Source organism: Parus major, chromosome 4, assembly GCF_001522545.3.
Source record: "Parus major isolate Abel chromosome 4, Parus_major1.1, whole genome shotgun sequence".
In the NCBI taxonomy this organism is placed as follows: Eukaryota; Metazoa; Chordata; class Aves; order Passeriformes; family Paridae; genus Parus; species Parus major.
Window position 1 is genome coordinate 5,211,846 of NC_031771.1, and position 22,716 is coordinate 5,234,561.

The following is a 22,716-nucleotide window of genomic DNA, read 5'->3' on the forward strand; positions in this document are numbered from 1 at the left end:
AGAACCCTTTGGCTTGTTGGGAGGATGCAACCATTTTTGAACTCACTGTAACTAATAAAAACCTGTGAAGCAGACTGAATCCTTTGGAAAATGCTCATCAGGAAGGCCCTCCCTTTCCCATGCTGTATTTAGCAGCAGAGGAGGGCTGAACCTGCAGAGATGAATGGGTGCCACAGAGATATTTTTCATTCCATATTCAAGCTTCCTGTACACAAGAGATTGCTCTAAAGTCTGAACTGAATGCAGCAGGTGTCCCACTTCCCATTCCCATCCCAGGCTTGGCTTTAGCAGCTGTCCATAAAGTTTAAGGCCAGGTCTATTGCCAATCTCACTCCAACACTGGTACTGACCGAGGGAAACGCACTTCATCCTGCTTTAAAAAAAATCTCAATCACCTGCCTGAAGGGAACAGAAAAAGTGCTGGGACTCACCCAAATTCACCCTCAGCAAGAGCTTCTCTCTCATGGCAAAGCTGTGTGGCAGAAGCCCAGGTCAGCCTCCAGCCTGGAACGAAGTATGTGCAGACAGCACCTCATCACCTCCTTTGCCAATAAGGCTCTCGGTGCACGCTTGGGGGGGCTGGGCAAACTCAACAGCCTTGGTCAATCCATTACCAGAATATTACAGCAATACTGAAGAAGGGCCTCCTATGGCTTCCAGAAGAACATTTTAGTTATCTTGGCCTTGTTCCTTTTAATTAATTTTAGGCAATTACTAAAAGTTTACAGTCCACTTCAGATTAGGTCCATGAGCCAAATGACATGGATTGTGATTTGTAACAGCAAGTGCTGTTCCAGCAGCCCAGCCCAGTGAGAGCCAGCAGTCTGTGACCACCTGCCTTCCTATTCTGCTCTTCCTCTCTCAGTATTTACAGCCAGAGGTGGCAAAGAGGACAGCTGCTCTGCAAAATGCACATTGAAGCTGAATGAAAGTCAAAGCCAAGGGAGCCATGCTATGTGAGCCTGATAAGCAGATCTCTGGTGCAGCAGAGAGCGGCTGCCTGGTGCGGGCTCCACCCGCTGCACTGCCTTCAGCAGAATGAGATGCCCAAGGTACAGTTATGCTCCAGTCAGATCTCCCTCTTCCTTCTGTGGTTCATACAATCACAAACCAAGCCTAACTAGTACAAACTAATGAGCTGTTTCCTCTGATTCAACAAAATCCTCCTAATCTGCTCTGGTGAGACCCACCTGCAGTGCTGCATCCAGCTCTGGGGTCCCTCCAGCACAGGAAGGGCTTTGACCTGTAGAAGCCAGTCAGCAAGATGATTAGAGGGATGTAACAGCTCTCCTGTGAGAAAAGGGAAAGAGACTTGGGATTTTTCAGCTTGGAGACAAGAAGGTTTTGGGATTACCTAATTGTGACCTTCCCAGTACCTGAAGGGAACCTAAAAAAAGCTGGAGAGGCACTTTTAACAAGGGTCTGGAGTGACAGGACAAGGGGGAATGGCTTCAAACTGACAAAGAATAGGTTTAGATCAGATATTAGGAAGAAATCGTTCCCTGTGAGGGTGGTGAGGCCCTGGCACAGGGTGCACAGAGAACCTGTGGCTGCCCCATCCCTGGAAGTGTTCAAGGCCAGGTTGGATGGGGCTCTGAGTAAGCTGGGATAGTGAAAGGTGTCCCTGCCCATGGTAGTGGGTGGAACAAGAGGATCATTAAGGTCTCTTCTAGGCCATTCTGTGATTCTGTGATTTAATTGTATCAAAGGTGATGAATGAGAAAAAACAGAAGAGACAAGGGAGAGGGATGGGTTTTGGGGGCAACAACACCAATATATGCCTAGAATAGCTGTTTGAAAAAGAAACCCAAAATTTCCTTTTATTTTCAAGTTTGCAAGCTAATACATCCTGTATTAAATTAAACACGGGACTTGAATTAAAAACACACCTTGAGATTCATCCAGCAAATAATTCAAGTCCAAGTGTTCCCCCTCAAGGATAGAATAGCCAAGGCCAAGGGAAATTATATAAACAGTTTTCTGCAAAACAAAACCAGTGTAACAAAATCAACAAACTGCTGTATGATGCAAAAGGAGGTACGTTCACAGATTGCTGGATCTTCCCAAGAGGGGCTAGAAAGGAAAAGAAGAACTATATAACATTCTACTGACTGTTCAAATCACATTACTGCAGCACTGGGGAAGCATTCCAACTTCCAGAAGTGAAACAGTGGGACTGTTTACATTCCTGCACCAGGTACAGGCTTTGTGCTTACAGTCACAACAAAGGAAAATATCAATTCTGTGAAATAGTGTTTGAGAAGAAAATGTTGGAAACACAAATAGAAGGAAATTTCTAGAACAGATGAACTGAAAAAGGTTCAATTTTGGTGCAGACTTAATGCAACATCAATGAGCTTCCCATAAAGATGGCCCATAAAGGAAGATATCCTGAATACCATGAGGTCACTGCCCTAAGATGACCATTAAAGAGCCGTAAATTTCCTATCACTAAATAATCCCTCAGTGTACTGGTAACAAAATATTTGTTTGGAAGGGCTGTCACTTCACTCCAGAGCAACATTGTGAGGTTCAAGTCAGCTTTCAAAATTATACATAACTAAGCACTTGATCAATTTAATTGGTAGGACAGTCACTCATCACTACCGGCAGAGCTTACAAGTGGCAATCTTCCCAACAGACACATTCACTGTGTGTTAAAAACAGGCTTCCAGCATCAGGGCTTTCATGCTTTCAATGAGCACAATCCCAGTTTTGGAATGAGATCTGCTAACAAGTATCCAAGGTTACAAATTTTGGTCCAATTTATGGTCCTTATTAGAGCTGCATGAAGAATCTTCCCCCTACTGAGATGCACAGCAGTCCCTGTAGGATGGCCCTGGGCTGCTGGCACCTCCTGGGGCTGTGTCTCGGGTGCTCTGGCAGCCTCAGTGTGTTCACTGCATCTTTCTGCTCATCTAAAAATGAAGTCATGGAGCAATGAAGGAATAAGACTGAACCAATACAGCATCCCTCATTTACCCTACTGGAAAGCTCCTTCACTGTCCTAAGCAGGAAAATGTCCTCATCATGGAACTACAGCATCCCTCTCTCCAAACAAAGATTGGTTTTCTTTATTAGAGCTTAATCAGCTTTTCATCCCTACAAGTTCTCAGACTGTCCCAGCAATGAGGGTTCAGTGCTTCCCAGGAATCCACTTACAAAGGCAGTAGCTCTCACCATGAGAAGATTTCATCCTACATGTTGTACCTGGCTTGATTTCATCCCGCTATTTTGGCTGTAGCCAAATAAACAACTTCTTTATCTATCTTCTGCTTAATGTTTGTAACACATCAGTTCTTTCATCACCTTTCGATTGGTGTTGAGACTCCATCTTTTTTGCCAAAAATCTAGATGATACCCAAAAGCCAGTCTTCTAAATTGCAAAGATTTACCAGCAGAACAAGGGTTTGCTCCCTGCTTGGTAACAAGGTTCCCAGACCAGCCAGAATGGCTCCTGTTGCAGTTACACGACACCAGAGCTGCCACCTACTCACTCATCCTTAGGTTTCTCTTTGCATTACTTTATTTTCCGTGTTTCTGCCTCAAATCTATCATCTCCTCACTCGGATTACTTTTTTCTTTTCATGTGCTAGTTTGCACTTTTCCTAGCTAACTGTAAAGTTTTCTGACCACATAGCAATATCTCTGGCCTTGAGCTATTACTCCTATCTAGAAGCGATCTTCTTACACATAAATTAGCTTCACAAACTATCAGTCCCCCCACAGCCAGAAGCATGTACACACCTCTTATCAGTAAACAGTAAATTAAATAGCCACAAGTCTCATCTTATCAATATTAGAAGTAAAACTGTCTGTTTTTCAACAAGTCAACCAAATAGACATGATGATTCTTCCTCATTATTAAGAAAGTCCTTCTTGCTCATATTTCTCTAACACATTAAATGAGAGAGTTCTAACACATAAGGAAGTGCTGAATATTGTCCATCTCTCTGCAACTAAGCACATATGAATGGGTACTGGAAGATTCCTTGTCTGCTCCCCACATTGTTCCTCAAAACCAAGAGCATGCTCTGAACCCCCGTGGCATGGCAGCAAGCTACTCACTGGTCTACAAGTACCTAAACAAAATCCCCTCCATATGAATTCCGAAAACTTTGCAGGTCCTGAGGATCCTGTATTTATCCACACAGAAAAATCAGAGACAATTTTCTGAAAGAGCAGAACAGCTAAAGAGAATAGGCTTAATTCTCCCTTCAACCCCTGTGACAGCTGGGAGCCTGAAGTAATTGCTAAACATGATGAAATTACTTTAGACATACAAAATCAAGAGGAAAAAGCACCAACCTCCTGCAGTGTGATAACAGCAGGGAAAATCAGCTTCTTTATAGTTCTACCTTTCTTCTGTGTGTTACACAGTTTATTTGTTCTTGGGACACATGGGTTGCTACACGTGGATCCATCAGTCTTTTAACTGCATTCAATTTGTTTGGTTTAAGTCACAGAACAAGGTTTCTTTTAAACACCACCACTAAGCAGCAAAATAAGTCATGCTTCGCCCAAGTCTTGGCTAAAGTTGTGGAAGGAGCTCTGCTCCAAAAGTAAAGGATTAGGCAGATCAGTTTTGGCAGCATCTCTGCAAGCACCAGACAAAGAAGTTTTCAAGACCAGAAAAAATGCAGCATGCGAAAGAAAGTGAAATCCAACCAGGAGCACAAGTGGAAACAAAAAGACACACTCAGATTCAGTTGTCTGAAGGGCCTCAGTGGGGTTTGTCAACAAAAAGTTCTCAGAACAAATGCAGAACCACCACTGCATTAGGACATAGGGGAGACAGCATCAAAATTCCTCCTTTACTCTGTTTTGCTCGCTGTTTAATTCTTTTAAGCAGGAGAAAAAGAAGTCAGTGGTTCCCTGAATTTTGAATTTAAAAATCTCTTTTCAGTTTGCTCTCATGGAACAGATCTTGGTAAGTTTACCAAGGTCTCACCCCACACACAGAAGTGCATACCCTGGTGTGCCAGCACCCTACCCAGCACAAGATCCAGCTCCTAAAATTATCCCAGTATGGCACAACACAGGCAGGGAGAAAAGCTGTTTGTTCTGCAGCACCTGGAACCAAAAACTGCGCTTCCACTTGAGCAGCAGTGACCCCCTGGCTCTCTAATTCTCACAGAGACATTCCACCCACATCCTCAGTGCTGCACTTCACTCTCCAAAGGCTGGAGCAAACACCTGCTGCATTTTCCTGTTGTTCTCCACACAGCTCAAGAGCCAGAATGAAAATCAAACCCCCACTTCAGAAAGTTACACAGGATAGCATCTTGCAGCCCAGCTCTCACGTTTCATCAGTGCAGAGCTTTTCTGAAGCTCCTACATGATATCCCAAATCCTGCTGTGTTACACCAACCAGAGTGCCCAGGGTCACCTAATCCCCAGCCACCAGCAGCCCTGATCCCTGAGCAGGCTGCCAGAGGAAGGGGCAAAGGAGCAGATGAAAGGATTTGTACATCACTACAAAAAAGTAATAAACACCACTTTGGCCAGACCAAATAAATCCAGAGCTGACAGCTGTTATGGATGGCATGGCAACAGGTAACCAAGGCCACAGTAATGACAAGATAGTTTAAACCTGCACAAAAGAGAGTGATGCACATCATAGACCTGAAAAGGGATCTGCATCCGTATTCCGATTGCCTCTGTGCGTGAAAATCTGTGATGTGCCTCTCTCCTGCTTTGTAGGCATGCCTTAATAGGATGTGACTGGGTATGGCTTTAGTGACACATTTGCATTCAGAAATCTCTACGACACACAGGAACTGAGTTTTGGGGTGGGTTTTTGTTTGTTTAGGGTTTAGGGGTTTTTTTAATTAAGCCTGTATAAAATGGCAACACTACTTTACACCAAAGAAGTTTTGCTCCTTTATGCATCACAGCAGATAATTGGAGCCACTGGGCAAGAAAAAAACCTGTTTGTTTACTATGCAAAATGTCTGCAGCTTAAGTGACACCCAGGGGATGAGTGAGTTACACAATCATGAAGATTTTGAGTGTTGCTGTGACAGATGTTTTGGGAACAATAGTTTGAAAAATCCTGGAAAGATGTTTAAGCAATGAAGTTAATGTCTCAATTTTTCCACCTTGTAATTGTTTCTTGAAGGCAAAATAATTTATATCCAAGAGACTGAAGTTCGGCCTCTAATTCCATGCTTCACTGCCAGTGCCTTTAAAGAGCAATAAACACAGAAAATATTCCAGGTTTTCCATTAGGTTGATATCTCATGAGCCTGAGTTACATCCTATTTTGCAGAGTTTTATGCTTGGAGAGTTTTTCAAGAAATCTGCAAAGCATCCCTATGACTTTTTCCTCATTAGACCATGAACCTCAGCCAGGATATGGTCCCGCAAAATGTGTATAGCTGTATTACTTCATCACTCCTGGTCTAAGGGGCTTTCTATAAGAGGCTTTCTGAAAGGCACACAGTAGCTGAGAACTGTTCTAAACCTCTGTAGCACAAAACTTCTGGTACAAATTATTCCTTCATTTTCACTGCTTTCATTCAAACATTTACTTGTTCCTAATACCTTCAAATCTCCCATCATCTCTACAACAACTGATCTCCCCAGGTCCATCAATCCCTGCAAGATTAAACAGAGCCCATGCAGGCTAACACTGTGATATCATTACAGCCAGTGTCTCCAGAGGCAGATTTGGAGCAAAAAGGCCTTTTGCCAGAGCAGGTATTTCCATGTAGGGAAGCTCAGACTCCTGAAGCCCACCTCAGAGAGCACAGCACGCTGGCAGCTTTATCCCTTCATAAACCAGCAGTCCCCCACTTATGGATGTGTGCCTGCTTTCCTCTGCTCTTCTTTAGAGACAGGTTTACTCTGAATACCACTGGAGGTAACTGAGCCTTGTAAGTCACTTACTGAATTACAGAAAGAGCTCGGGAATGCTCTGATGCAAAAGCCAAGAAGCAATTTTCAAGTGTAGAGCCACTCTCCTTCTGTTCTGCAGTGCTGACAAACCAGCTGCCTTGTAACGTTTGATCACAGCATTCTAAAGGCTCAGAAAATACATTCCCTTTATTATGTGGCTACTAAATAATTTATTGCAGTCTTATTCTGAGACATATGCAAAACAGAGACCTGCCAGAGATTCAGGAGTCTCTCCTTCCCATATTAGAAAGGAAGACTAGGACACAGAAAGCATCTAAATGAGCAAGAGGCTGTTGACTCCACACTGGTCTCAACACCAGCAGGGATGACATTTCCAGTAAGCCTAACAGAACATGCTCCCCAATAAACTGCTCCACTTAAATAACCATTTAAATAACCATTTTCCAGATCAGCTTTCTTTAAAATCACGCACCAGACTTGAAATGCCAAGGAAAACAAAAACCCCTGCCTGCATTTAAGGTTTTGCTGATTAAGAACCAAAGAAACACATCCAGTCAGAGCGCAGGACTTGAGTCAATGTTATCTTTGTGCAGAACTGAAACAGATTCCACACAAAGCCTGTGGCAAGGGAGAGAAGCACACGGGAAAATCTGCACTTTTCACAGCAGAAGCAGACAGACAGATAACTGGGCAGGCTGCTCACTGCTCTATGAAATACCGGGATTGTGTGACATCCTTTCAGACCAACACCATTAACTCCTGCAGATTCCCCGATGACATTTCTGTCTTCATCCTTTTAAGCCTGTTCTATGCCAACCAGCAAATTCCAAAATGAGATCCCTACGGTGTCTTCCTGAAATCAAACACCAAAACAGCTGCCTTTACACACAGCCCAAAACAAACTGATTTCTTTGCTTGGAATTTAATTTTGGATTATCCATTACAACCCAGCAGGAATTGCCAGCAGCATGGAGCACAAAAAGAGAACTGAGCATGGCACAACACGGAGTTGGGGGGCACCTACGGCAAGGAAAACCAGTTGATAACTCCTTGGCAGATATCCTAGGAATTTGCTTGATACAATCAGGTTTGAAAGGACAGCTCAAGAAATACACTGGATTTTTTTAAAAATACAAATCCTGATGGTGCTGATGGTTTGCAACTTATTGTTAGGATACAGTGCCTATAATTTAGAGCCATTTGTTGATTACTTCCCTTTACACCCTCCAAATTAGCAGCCTGCACTGCCATCAGTAAGAGCTTGTATCATTTTGTTCAGTTTCATTACAGGAATCTGCACAAATCTGTGACAAGTTATTTAACAAAATTCAGGGGAGAAAGAAAAATAAAATCAAACACTGACCATTATTTGCAGTTTGCTATGGATACACATCAAGCAGGAATTCATCTCTCTCTATTCATTAATAATGCTTACTGAAGCTTGGCTTATATCTGCTCAGTCAATATGAGGCAACAGAAACAACTCATTCAACATTTCTGAATTTGACATCTTTGTTCACACAAAGAAAACAAAGATGCAGCCAGACCCTTTTGAAGGTACCATACACTGATGTGGAGGAGATAGAACAGCTTTTTCCCTTCTTGCAGTGAGAGCTTTTCCAGAAGCTCTGAAAATTGTGACCACCATATTCCTTCCCACTTTCTCTTACCCTGCTATCACTACAATATTATCCATTCCTTCATGTGGCATCCATAACACTGAGACAGCCAGGAAGCCCAGGGCTAAGTTATTCCATAAAAAGTATGGAGTACTTTGCCTTCCTCTAAGCAGGTGCAAACCCATATATAAAATCCTCACAGCAGCAGAGAGGACCTAAGGGAAATGGGATTGACTCCCTTTTCTGTAATGCTTTGTTTTCCCTGTTCCAAGATCCAGAATTTCCTAATCTATTTTTAACTTTTACCAGAATCCATTCCCTTTCAGAAGGTTTGGAATCAAAAAAGCCTTAAAGATAACACAAAGGTATAATTTCAAATGATTTTAATGTAAATTATATCAAGTCTCTGTCGCATAATCCAACCCAAAGGTCCCGAGATAAGAGCAAGGGAGACAGAATGTGCAAATATGAGCACAGGGTGGTACCTCATGGGCCTCATCCTTGTTTTACAGCTCCACTTCCTACTTGTGATGCATGAATTTCTTTTTCCTTAATCAAACTTATCTGCTTACGCATTTTCTAAGCTAAACATTTGCATTGTTTCTCTTCTCATGAGAAATAAGCCCATTTTTTCGACATTTGCTCACAGCCAAATGAAATGTGTTTTCATTTGCAACAGCGTAATAAAGAAGCCAAAGTTAGAGTTTCCTCTCCTGCTCCTCAGCTGCCTCTGCATGCTTGTAGTGCAGTCATTGATTTGGGAGTAAAAGAGATTAATACTAATTGGCACAAGCTGCAGCAAGGAAAACTTTGACTACCAATAAGAAAACAAATATTTACAGCAACAGCAGCTAAGCACTGGAACAGACTGCTCAGCAAAGCTGGAGGATATTCCTGGAGATGTATAAAACTTGGCTGGACAAACCCCTGAACAACCAGACCTCACTTTAAAGCTCATCTGGGGTTGGACAACACAACCTCCAAAGGCTCCCTTTTAATGTAAATTTAATGCCAGCTTGAAGAGCAGGTATTTATTGTCAGATCGTGTGCCTACAAATCTTTGGAGATATACACCCCAAATCAACTTTTTATTTCCAGCTTTGTGGAAATGAGGCATGAGCCAGGCAATTCCATGCTGTTTGTTCGACCATTGTTCCTCGCCACCTTCTCCCAAACCTGCAACAACTTCAGAAACAACTGAGCCAACATCAGAAATTATTTGATAGAGGGCTCAGAGCTAATCATATTTTTAAGTGTTTCAAAATAAATATAAACACTGACACACACTGAGCAGTCACACAGCTGGAGGCAACCAAAGCACACCATTAGAGTAGATGGCTCTATCATTAAATGCTTTACAACATTCCTCTTTCCCTGCCTAAGGCCTTCATCCTGAATGAAACACGGCTGTAAAGGGACTGGCAGAGCAGGTTGGCTGCATCTCTGAGGCAAGATGTAAGACAGACATAAGAGCATCCCTGAGTGCATCAAAGGAGTCCAGGGAAAAATATTGGGCAGGGAAAGATGCATTTAATCCATGTATATGTGCTGATTTATGTCCTCACATGACAACTTTCCTTACGACTCGCTGTGTCTTGGTAAATGCCTGAAATTTTATAAAATAGAAAAAAACCCACCAAAATACACTTGATAAAAAGAGTCCTGCTCAGTAGAATAAGAACAAAACAAAAGCACTGCAGTACACACAGGATCTGCCAGCAGGAGGGGTCCCTCCTTGTCACCAGGAGGGTCAGAGCAGCGCTAACTACACTAGGCTGGTGCACAGCTTCTACTGATTTACTGTGTGGCCCACATTGGAGACAGAAATAATATTTTAAACAAGACATCCAGGATGAAATCTTCAAGGCTCCTGCTCCTTCATGAGAAACTCCTTAATTGATAAGGAGGCCACAATCCAAATCACTGAAGAAGTAATCCAAAAGCACATCAGAAGTGCATTAGAAAAGCAAGAAGCACAGACAAGAGGCACTTACTGTGCCTTTCCTTTAAAAACTTAAAAACCTCAAGTGTTTCTTGTGTCCAACAGAGAATATTTTATACAATACAGCGGCAAAATGCAAAAGCTCTAAGAGCTGCCAGCCCCAGTGTACCTGCAGGAAGCATTTCCCACCATAAACAGTTTCCTATAAATCAAATAGCCAGACCCATTTCACCACTGTTGAGAAGAGAGGTGCTTTGGGGCTTACACTTCACAAACACAAATCCATCCACACAAACGAGAAGCTGAAAGTTTTCCTTCTGCTGCACACAATTTTTAAGCACTTCAAAGTCATCTAAGTGTGCTGTCTTCTTTCAAATGGAGATTTGCCTGGTTTTCAGTAAGGTAGTGACTGGAGTCCCCACTTGAAAGAGAGGGTTCCATCTTAGGTGTGGCACTTCAGTGCTAAGATGCGACTCAAGAAATTTCAGGTGCATTTTCTCATAGCTTTTCTGTTTAATTATTCTATTTTCAGCCTTTTGGACCCTTAGGTTGTAGTCTTGTGAACCAGCTGGCACTGAATAACACTGCTAAAGGTCATAAAGTAATTTTGCATTTATGCCATTACTACAAGCAAGTTGCTACTGTGCAAAAATCATTGTTTCAAGCCCTCTCTTAGATCCTGAGCTCACTTTTCAGTAAGTGTTAACAAGTAATTAATTAATCTGCATTAGCTCACTATATAACCAGGTCAAAAAAAAACCCCTAAGAATTGTCTGTTCAGATGTATACCAGCCACCATACTCATTTGCTCTGGTCTACTGAGTGCCTAATTCACCAGTGAGATTCTGGCTGAGACCAATTTGAGCCAGCAGCAAATATCTCTCAGCATTCTGCTTTTATTTCCATTATTTGCCTCATCTAAGTTGTAGAAAGTGAAAAACAACATCTCCCAATATACACCCCTCCCCCTCCAAAAAACCAACAATTTTTTTTAGAAATATAAATTAAGACAGACCCAAAAGATGTCAACAAAACCAAAAAAAGTCATCTTTTCTCAAACCTCAGTAGAATCAAGAAATTAAATAGCCCAAGGGTATCATGTTCTGTCTTTCTTAACATTATGAAGAAATTTCAGCCCTTGATTTCCATACCCTGTTTTAATTCATGTAAGTTTAATCACAAAAAGTAATTTAATCTTACTTCTTGTACCAGCATATTAGCATTTCATTTTCTGTGCCTTTGTTTCAGCTGGTTTTATACAGCCATTTAGAAAAACCAATATGTCCTAATATTTTCCTTCCACTTTTCATTCAAGACAAAATCACATTTTCTCTAGTTCCCACTGAAGTCTCCCCTCTCATTTTTCTCTCTACTTATTTATTGAGCCAGGCCTCACAGAGCAGGCTAAATATCTGTCACCCTTTAAAAAATTTCTTTTTTCAGAGTTCCAGAAGGTTGTAAGCTAAAGAATATAAGTCTCTTGTGGTACCACCAGACAGCCTCAAGTATTTCACTGGAACTTGCAGCGATTGCTAGAGTGGAAAACACATCACAGAGCATCAAAACAAACAAACAAAAAAAAAAAAGACAATTCTGATTTATTACTCAACCACATTTCTCAGACTTTATGTAAGTGTATGCATTAAGTTTTTGCTCTAGCCTCTGCTCAGAAAACATTTTACCTCTCAAAATAAAGCAGCTATTCAATGCTGGCATTGAAAATACATTTTAAAAGCGAAACTAGCATAAAATAATGTGGGATTGTCATGGCAAGTTCCCTTCCTCCTGCCTTGCTTCCTCAGCTCTGCTTTGGGAAGGCAGAGCTCTTCCCTGGCACTTCTCTCCCCCTGGCTCCTCACCAGCCCCCCAAGGGGGACACCTTTTTTACTTACATGACTGTAAACATATGGAAAATTGAAGATGTTCCAGGTTCTCTCCTCCTTCACCACTTTTGTCAACTCCCATCTCTCCTCTCATTCCCTTCGCTCTTTCCTTTCTGCAGGTCCTGGAAATAGTTATATATTTGAACAAGAACATTTTGTTACTGCCCAAAACCTCTCTCAATTATAATTTGTGACTGCTTATTAGAAGCCATAGAAAATATATTGAATTCAACCATCAGCCAGGAAAGGCCTTATTGATTATCTGCACTCACCTTTCACAGGAAGACACCTCTGTATTTCATGTCATTCTTTAAGTGTCAGTTCCCTATGATGGGGGTCTCTCAGGCTAAATTTCTGCCATCCATTACTGTGAGAAAGCCACTGTTCCAGACAGCCACAGATTCTCACACATTTTAAAAGTCATCATCATATTTGAGATCATTTTGTCTGGCTGTTGAGTGCTCTGATGCCAAAACATGAGGCAGAAAGAGCTGTCCCTGAACTCACAGGAAGCAAAGTAAAATACGATTCTGGGCAGAGAGGAAGATCCCAGGTATCCCTACAGCCCAGATTAGTGCCCCAGAGCTGAGCTGGGAAGGACAAGGCTGGTAGACTCAGTGCATCCCTAAGGAGCCAAGAGGTAGGAGCCCCTCTGGCCCTGCCCAGAGGAAGTGGAAGGAAAGCAGCAGGAAGTTGGAGTTCCATAAAAAACCTATGACCACAGGTACACAGTGTATTTAATGACACAGTAATAGTAAAACCCCTTGCACAAAGGCTTTACTCAAGTGGTCTGTTCTAACATGTTAAAAGACACACATTTACCCTACATGAACCCAAGGTCTCAGTAATCTCCATGTCATTAAAGTGCTGCGTGATCTTGCTGGATGAGTTCCATCACAACCTACCCCTGAACACGTACCTGTGTAATTCAGTGCTTGTATGAGGCACCTGGTACTCTGTTAAGGTCTGATTTCCAGCCATCAGTGCTATTGAAATCCCCTATATAACATGTTCTGGCAGTTTCTGAAACCTGAAGACATTAAGGTGCATGATTTCTTTGTGGAGCACCTCTGTCTTCACAGCTTCAGAGCTTCCCATCAATGTCAAACCCAGGAGATTTTCACCCTCAGTGCAGTGAATCTGCAAAGGTGCAGGTCCCTGACAGAGATGGATGATGAAAGCTCTTCTCTGCCTCTCTGCTGTTTTTCCAAATTAAGAACAGAGTGACTCCTACAAGCCATTTCCTAAGGAAACGTTACACCAGCGCCCTGTTTTCAATACCCCTCTCTGCTGAGAAAAGCATGACAAAATGCAAGCATTTACAGAATTCACTGTTGGGGGATTTATGAATTTATTCAACACTTAACTAAAACCTTCTCTCCAGTTCTACTCAGCAGAGATCCATAAAATAGAATATCCATTTAGCTTTATCCAGTTCTATCAAGTATATTACATGGAAGGAACTAAATTACATATCTTCATAAAGCCAGATGAACTGATGATACAAGTGAGTCAACAGCTGAATTTGGCTTCATGCAAAATAAGTATCAGTTCAGTACATTTTCCAGCTCAGTAGATATTTTTCTCCTCATCTATGCATAATTTTGGTGCCATTAAAATGATGGATCAGACAACAGAACTTAAAATCTCCTGTACATCCAATCAGAGTTCCCACATGGCATGTGACCATCAGCACCCCAGGAGTCCTCAAGTAACATTTCCACAGCTTTCTGAGCATTTTGTTGATTTAACAACAGTGATCCCAGAAAAGGGGGAACCGTCACTGACTTGCCGTGTTGAACCTGGACAAATACTTAGGTTTTGCTTCCATTTTCACTAGCCCAAAAATGACAAAATTCCATCTTCATTTGTGAAAGGCTCTCTCATGGGCTAAGCAGATGGATAAAGAACATCTTTGTTGCTAATTTCCTTTGGGTTTTGGTAGGAGATACAGAGAGTTAAGTTCAGAAAATATCAGTCAGTCATTCTTAGGCAGACACAGAAAAAACATAAGTACTGCAAACCCACAGTGAAGCTGCTTAATGTCTGTTTTAGGGCATGCCCAGATGTGCACCAATCTTATGGGAGTTCAGTCAGCTCTCCCAAATGGAATTTGCAACAAAATCTTCAGTGACATCATGTTCTGAAGTTGTCAGTGCATCTCTAAACTAAAGCAGGTATGACTACAGCCATTAAGAGTTCTGTTAACTAAGCACCATGTTAGAAATAACATGGTAACAGGCTCTCAGTGCAAAAGGCTCTGTGAGGTTCTGTTTTCTAGATTCTAAACCAAAGCAATACATTACTGAATAACTGGCAGCTCAGGATGGATTTTGCTTCTCCCTGTTCTCTTCCATGATTTTTTACAATGGACTCTGCTACTATAACACTTGCTAGAAAAATGATGAGAAAAAAATAAGCTTACACAGTCTGGGATCAAAAGCAATTTTTTCAGGTCAGCCATGGTGTTCTGCAAGGCTTTCCTTATGTGAGCATCGAATGAGACTGAAAGGCAATCAAAAACTGCTCTGAAGGTGCCTTAAAAACCTTGACTTCTCATCACTCTGTTCTCAAGAAATTTGCCCACATTGCAGCTTTTAGTGGTTGTGACTTGACATCGTTTAACCCTAATCACAGCTCTCTCCCTGTAACCCCTTTGCAGCACTGCTTTCTCCAGGACTGACAGCACATTTATGGAATCAAAACCACCCCCCTCATCTGTTCCATTTCTCTGTGTGAGCCACCAACAAATGAACATAAAATGCTCCTGCTCCTTGGAGCAAAGGGGCGTCAGGGAAGGAATGAAATATCATCAGGTCACTGTTTCCCAGGATAACTTCAGGGTGACATAATATCCCAAAGACCCTAAGTGCTGTGATCTAAGGCTAAAATCAAATTGTACTCCCAGAATTTAGAGAGGAATAATCCTTTGCTCTATATTGCTCTGTTCATTCCACTTCTCAAGGATAGTGGACTGTGAACTGACTGTACAGGAAATGACAATCTTTTTATAGACAAAACCCTGTAATCTTGCAAGAAATTTCAGGGGAAAGATGCATGCAGTTAAGCACATTCAAAAGTCCTTTTATGGACAATGGCAAATTTTGAACTTGCAGAAAAGGTTTAGACTTCAGCAGAGAAGCAAAAAACTTCGGACCAGCAAACCAGAAAGGTCACTTCTCACACTTGCACTTGGAGAATGCCGAGATAACAGCTCCCAGGGAAAAAAATGTCCAGATCTTTTCAAATGGAAAAAATGTAACAAGTACAGACTCACTCTCCAGAAGTTGCCAGCACTCAGGCAGGGAGTCCTCAGAGACCCTCTGGTAGAGTGCTCTAAGCAAAGCTCAAACTTTAATCCCATTTCTTTAATGCATGTTGCAGCCTGGCTGCTATTTCCAACACGGGACTCTGTAACAAGCGCCTTAAAGCCTAAACTGCATCCAAGTCTTCCGGTGGAACTCCTGAGGGTTTAAATCCATAAGGACTACAAGGCAGTGTAAAAACAGGTTTTGTGAAAGCTTCTTCACTGTTGCAATCGACATACAAAGGATTCTCAATAATTTTGGGTAGCTGATGCAAGCCCATCCACTTCCTTCCTGTGTCACTGGCCCACGACACTCGGGCAGGCAGCCCCTTCCTGCCTCTGGCTTGCCAGGACTGCAGGGATCAGCTGCTGTACTGGAGCAGAATCTCTGGAAAAATTGGTTTCCCACCAGCCACTGGGAACAGAAATGACCTCCAGCCTATCTACCAAGAGATCTCAGGGCAGTCCCAGTCTGCAGAGCCTTGTTGGTGAAACAGATCTGTTGAAGTGATCGTATCAGACAGCAAACCCCAATGCTCCAGGGAGCAGGTTTTGTACAGCAGCACAATATTCTATAGAGCAGAACACTGCAGCTGGAGGAGCATCGCTGCCAGAAGTGACAGTGGCCTTTCAGTCCAGCAGAGAAAGACTGGGCTCTACAGTCATGCCTCTGTCCTTTCTAACCACATACTAGTTCAGACTGAAAACAGACTGTATGTTCAAAACTGTGGCTATGGAGTGAAAAAAATCACTGACTTTGATATGGTCAAGTATAAACTTGACTGTTTTACACCATCTGCTGCAATGACAACTTCAAGTGTTACCAGTCCCATAAAAGATATCCTAAAGCCAATCCAGCCAATGCTGAAATAAGGCATTTCTGCCTACATGACTCTCACATCTATGAGTTGAACATTCTCATTTTAAAAATAACAAGTCCCTTGCCTCAGGATGCTTGGAAAGCTCTGTGCTATTCACTGTTTGATCTTTCCCCTTCTTGTTACTGGGGAGGCTGAGTTGATCAACCTGAGGAAGGGACTTCAAAACCCCAGCTGTTCAATTGTCAGGCCTTCAAAAGTAAATTTTTCCTGAGCAAGCAGCTTGTGCAGAAGGAAGGGAACACATCTAGAGAGGAACAGTGGCAGCTTTTAGTACATGTGGACAAACATAAGTGTGGCTGTTTCCACTGGCAGCTAGGAATAGAATTTAGTCTGTTCATTTATACCTGGTGTGGTTGTTACAGGCCAGGTTCTGTGTCCTGCACTGAGAGCTGTGGGCACCCTGAAACACATAAACAAGGAGAAAGAGACAGATCTGCTTCTGTTGGTGTCAGATCCTTGCCATCCATCAGTTTGGCATTGCTGCAGGCGAGCGCAACCCGGAGAGCAGCGAGGTGTTTCCTCACTGTTTCCAAGAATAGGAAATGGCAGAAGTCTGCTTAAGACAAAACTCCTCAGGGATGCAGCCTTACAAACCACTGCAAATATTTACCAGAAAGGTCTTGTTTGTCTCCAACACAACACATATCCTTTGCAAAGGAATGAAATTAGAGGGAATTAGGGAGGAACAGATGCATGTTCAAAGCTTTCCTTCGGTTTGCATTGATTTTTGTTTTGTTTCTCAAAAACTTTTAGGTGAGTCTTGAACCAAAACAGTTTGAAAAACACTGCCCCATCTTCTCCTCTCCCCAAGGCAGGACCAGCCACATCTACAACATTCCTGACAGACTGTTCTCCACCTAATGGCTTCAGCTCATCTTAGCTGAGGTCAAACTCAGCAAGGCCAGTCCCAAGAGGCCATTAATTAACAGGCTCCCATCAGCACTTTCTTGTGTAGAGAAAGACTTACAGGAATGGTTTGCAGTTTTCATCTGTGACTCAGCAGGCAGCCATGGAGAAAAACTACACTGTGCTGGCCAGGGAAGTAAGGGTGGGGGAAATAAAACCTGGCACCTGGGTAGAGGATGGGCAATTTAATCCAGTGATGGTCTGCCAGCAGGGACAGTCATGAATCCATCACAAACAGGGCTTCCAGGAAAAGCAGCTGGGAACAGCGTGAGCTACACTTGGCATCTGGTTTAAAACTTACCCTTGGACCTCTGCATGAACTTGTCTTATTAGCTTCTAAGTGCAATTGTAGCTATGATTTCCACAGTGCCACCTAACAGCGAGTCCCGTAACTTAATCATGTCATGACACTTCCTCTCATTTTGCTTCTAAACTTCCCACCTGGCAATATTGCTGGGGTCCCCTTGGTTCTTCTGGTCTGAGAACAGTAAGTAATGACGACTCCTCTTCTGGTCACTCATCAATTTGTAGTCTTTGCTCATCCTTCCTTCCCTCCAGTCATTTTCAGGCTCCAGGCAACGTTATACAGTCCATAGGTCACCATAAAATCAAAGCTCTACCTGCACATGGACTGAAGCAGAGTGTGACAAGTGATCTTTTGTTTAAATTCAGTGCTCACTCGAGCCACAACTGCTCAGATCCTCATCTGCAACACAAGAGCCTGGTAAGAGAGATGAAACAAACAGAAAGAGGCTGCAAATAAATGCACATGATGATACTTCAGTCTGGAGTGAAGGTGACACAGTAGGTGCTAAGCCAAGGCAAAACACAACAAAAACAGGTTAAATAATTAGGCAATCATTTTGGCTGGGTTTTGTTTCCTCTAGCCAGGGGATGCCTCTGATGGATCACAGTGTATTTTTATTCACTGTAAATGGCATTAAGAGGTGGTTGCTCTGTTATGCCCTTAAGGTTAACAGATGCTTTATACCCAGCTGCATGGAGAATCATTGTGCATGCTCCTCGTGGAGCAGCAAGTCAGATTACCTGCAGATAACAGCATCTATAAAATGTTTTAATATCAAAGCATAAAGCAGGAAGGAAAAGGGGAAGGGGTGTAGGGGAAAAAAAAAACAACCCAAAAACAAAACTAAAAACCCCCAGCCCCATTCTTCCCTCCACAGGTCATGCCAGCCATGTTTGTATCGTTGCTAAGGAAAATTTTGGCTGAGTCCACTAAAGAACAACCTCAGAGCATTTCAAGTGAGGCCCACATGTGGGACTGCCTGTGCTGCAAGCAGAGCAGCTGAGATGGTGAATACGATCAAGTACAAGCAGTGACAAAACACTGCCTTGCTGGATTTGTTAGGAGCAGTGGGTGGTCATGGTGTAAAGTCAGCTCTCTTGCTAAGCTGTCGCTGCTGAAACTCATCAAAAATGATTAGGCCTTTTTTTTTTTTTTAATATTTTATCATTCATATTCAGTCTGTGGTGCCAGCACAGTCAGGATCTATAAACTCTTAATTTCCTCCAGTCAAACTTATCACCAGAAGATTATTTTCTGAAAGTAAACATTAAATGGCAGAAGGGTGAGCAACGACAAATGGGTAAAGTAGTTAATGAAGCTATAGAGGCATCCACAGAGTAACTTTCTTGATTTAATATTTCTGCATACAAAGACAAAGAAATCAGCGTGAAAGAACAGAACATGTGATGAATACTCTGCAACTGATACAGAGCAAGACTTGTAAAGACATTTTCACTGGATTTCAGGGGTACTACTGTGCCTCGTTATATGCAACCTGCAGCCTTCTCTTATTGAAGGAGGGTTTGAGAACAGGAAGGCTAAGAGGAAAACACATTTGCTGCAAAGTGTGTGGAAATAATCATCTACACAAGGTGGCTTTTATCTCTATTTCCCTCCTTCAGGTTCCCTCTCTCCCATGACACACTTCATAGATGTGAATAATGACCAAGACTTGCCCCTTTTGTTACACCATTCTGCTACCTATTGAAATTAAGGCTAGAAGTAGCCAAAAAGTTAAAGCTATCAGATTATTTTGTGGATGAAATTCTATTCATGTATGCTCTCAATCCAGGAGGATTTATGAGACTATTTCCCACAGATCTCAGTGGAAGATTACATTGGCCATTTTTTTCTTGCGGTAGCACACCAGATTAGTTTGTGTCTTAGAACATCCTTCCCCTCTCCTGCTCCAAGAGCTTGTCATGACATCCCACAAATGCCACCTCTGCTACCATAACTATTTGAAAGAAAAAAAAATTCAAAATACTTTTCCCATCCTTTCTACCCCATGAGGTTTTCCTGCTAATTACACAGTTACTTTCTGAAATATCAGATCCTCCACAGCCTTCCAGTTTCTTTGGAGAGCACAGGGCAGTTATGCTGGTGCTGGAATGATAAGAAATAACACCCCAGGGCTTACTAAGACTGGGCAGTAATTCAGGGACTGCAGGTTAGAAATCTCTGTAAAGCAAATAATACTGCACAGCAAAATCTGCTCTGTTATATTCCCCAATTGTAAATGCATGAGTTGAAGAAAACCATATTTTCTCATTTCCCATAACTGGGGAGTAAGAGTGGATATTGTCTACGCTCAGACTCCAGCAGGTAAATGCTTAACATTAATAAAAATGTCATGTGCATAAACCCAGCTTCTATTTCCACTCAAGTATTTTGTTCACTGCTCTCTCATTTCATAATGGATACAAGATAGCAGTGAAAGATTCTGAAAACATAACAAAAAATTCAATTGTCTGACTCATGCTTTAGGTCAGGGAAACCAGATAAAGTAACCAAAAAAAAATTCAGGAAGTGATTCGAGAAAGAATAACAGAATTTGGGCACCACCATGGCTGCATGAGATTAACTTGGAACAACAGCACCATCCCCTGCCCACATGGCAAATGGCACAGGCCTGGAGAAAACGACCTTCCTGTCCCATTCGGGAAATGGGAATTCAGCTCACTCCCCTGACAGCCAGAGGAACTGGAGCTGTAACTACAGGCAGCAGAAGATGAAACAAGGCTTTCCACTTAGCTCTGTTTGCTGATTATAGCAACACCTCTTGAAGGCACAGCTAGAAAAAGCCTTGCGTGGTTTATGTGCAGCCACTCCAGGAGGTTTCAGTGTTTCTGCAGCTGCTTTGTTGGGATAGGAACAAAATAACCACATGCTAAAAGCTTTCCTGAGACAAAGAGGTGAAGCCTTTCCATTTCAAGTCAGAAATGCAAGGTGAGGATGAACTTGAGACACCGGGCAGGTGAGTTTCCTACCAAGTGCTGTTCAGTCACATTCCACGTACCTGCTCCAGGTTATCCATCGAGTGGCATTTCCAGAGGACACCAGAAATAGCCCCACACCACAGAAGCTGTGACCCACCCCTCCTCACTGTAATGACTCACCAGTTCTCTGACTTCCAGATGAATTCTGCACTAAATCAAAAATAAGAGTTATTGCTTAGGCTTTTCATGCATAACATTGCCTTGTTCATAAATTACTGCTTTCAGCACATATTTGAGTAACTGGATGCCCACAGCAATTCCAGCTTGTCAAGGAGCTGAAGTGGGAGAAAGAAACAATATGAATAGCACTTACCATGAATCTAAACCAAGTAAAAACATAACTTCATATGCATCAATAACAAAATTGAGGGAAATCAAGTAAAGAAGATAATAATTTTCTTTTCCCCCATACACTGTGTTCAATACTGCAATGACAGACACACTGTGATGAAAGCAAATAAAGAATATCACACTTCTAGCAATAAAATAGGAGCCCCTTAAACACTTTCCTCTGGGGGGAAGAGAAACAAAGCAGGAAGGGACAGGAGCTCTTCAGGGAAAACTGACAATATTGTACTTTCTGGAGTTTGCTTTAAAACAGGTTCTTCATAGGTAAAGAGGCCTGATTTTACTGCTTATGCTCAAATCTTTACAAATTGACTTTGCAAAGAGATTGAAAGGATTTCTCAGCACTTCTGAATTGTGACAAGATGAACATAAGATATATTTTCATGACTCAAATTCAGAAGATGGAGAGAAAAACCAAACACACCCACGATTAACTATGGCCACAGAGGAAGTAATTAATTCACTGGCAGCTGTAATTTAACGCTCTCTTAGGAGTGCACTGTACCCAAGATTCCAAATCTTGTATTCCTAAAGGGATGCTACACAATACTACAAAAATTGCAATTCAGTTATCATCTTTACATGTTAATTAGATTTCTTAGAGTAAGAAAGGTTCTCTGAGACTTTGTTTTCTCTGTTTAATTACTTCAAAAGGTAAATTCAAATGTTTTTTTCCATTTGCATATTGAAACTTTCTGCAGATGACTGATACTACACTGACCCCTTACAACTCCTGGTCAGAGTCACTACTTACAAATTCTGCAAGTAATTTAGATCATTCAATTTAAATCATAAGCATCAGCCTTGTGACAAGGGGCAGACTGCTGGAATAGCTCCACATGTGAACCAAAATTCTACCAAAGAACTGCAAACAAATCATGAAGATCAGATGGTACTTTCCTAAAAATTCTAAAGAAACTAGAATAAATTGATCAATTAAATATAGTGTAAAATCTCTAAAGCAGTGCCTTAAAGATTTTTGTGAATGATTGTTGCCTTGGCAATTATTAAATCATTAAAAAATAAGAAAAGGATAAAAAACAAAACCACCAAAAACCCCCAAAACCTCCCGTTACCCCAAGGTATTTCCAGGCCAGCGGTCATGTCAACCTTGCAGTGTGTGCAGTTGGCCACATCCAGGATGAGTAGCTCTTAATTAACAATCCTTGCTAAGACATTTGTAAAGACTCCACAAAAAACAAAACTGACAAGTCATTTCAGGAAAGGGAAGAAAACATCTGAACACAATATAATTTCTTTCTTCTGCATATTTTGCACTGAAAATAAAGCACTTAGCAAGAGATCGTGACAGTACTAATTCAGAATTACAATGTAAAAAATTAAAACTTTGCATTTATTCAACACAGAAGTTTTAAAGCTCTTTATAACCTGTGAAGAATCAGTTTCAGGAGGACTATTAAAACATGCAGCTTCTGCAGCTGATGTATGTGACTGACTGATAAGCCAAGTTTAGAGTCATGGTGTTCAGCCCTTACCAAGGCATGAAAGAGAAGCCTCTTTATTCTCCTTCACACATGTCAATTTGATTTTCAGATCCAGTCATAAATGTTGAACCAAAGCATTCAAGGCAGCCCACAAAACAGGCTGGTGCTTCTCTCACCCCGTGCTCTGCTCCCTGATAACCTGAGAGGAGGCATGTTGC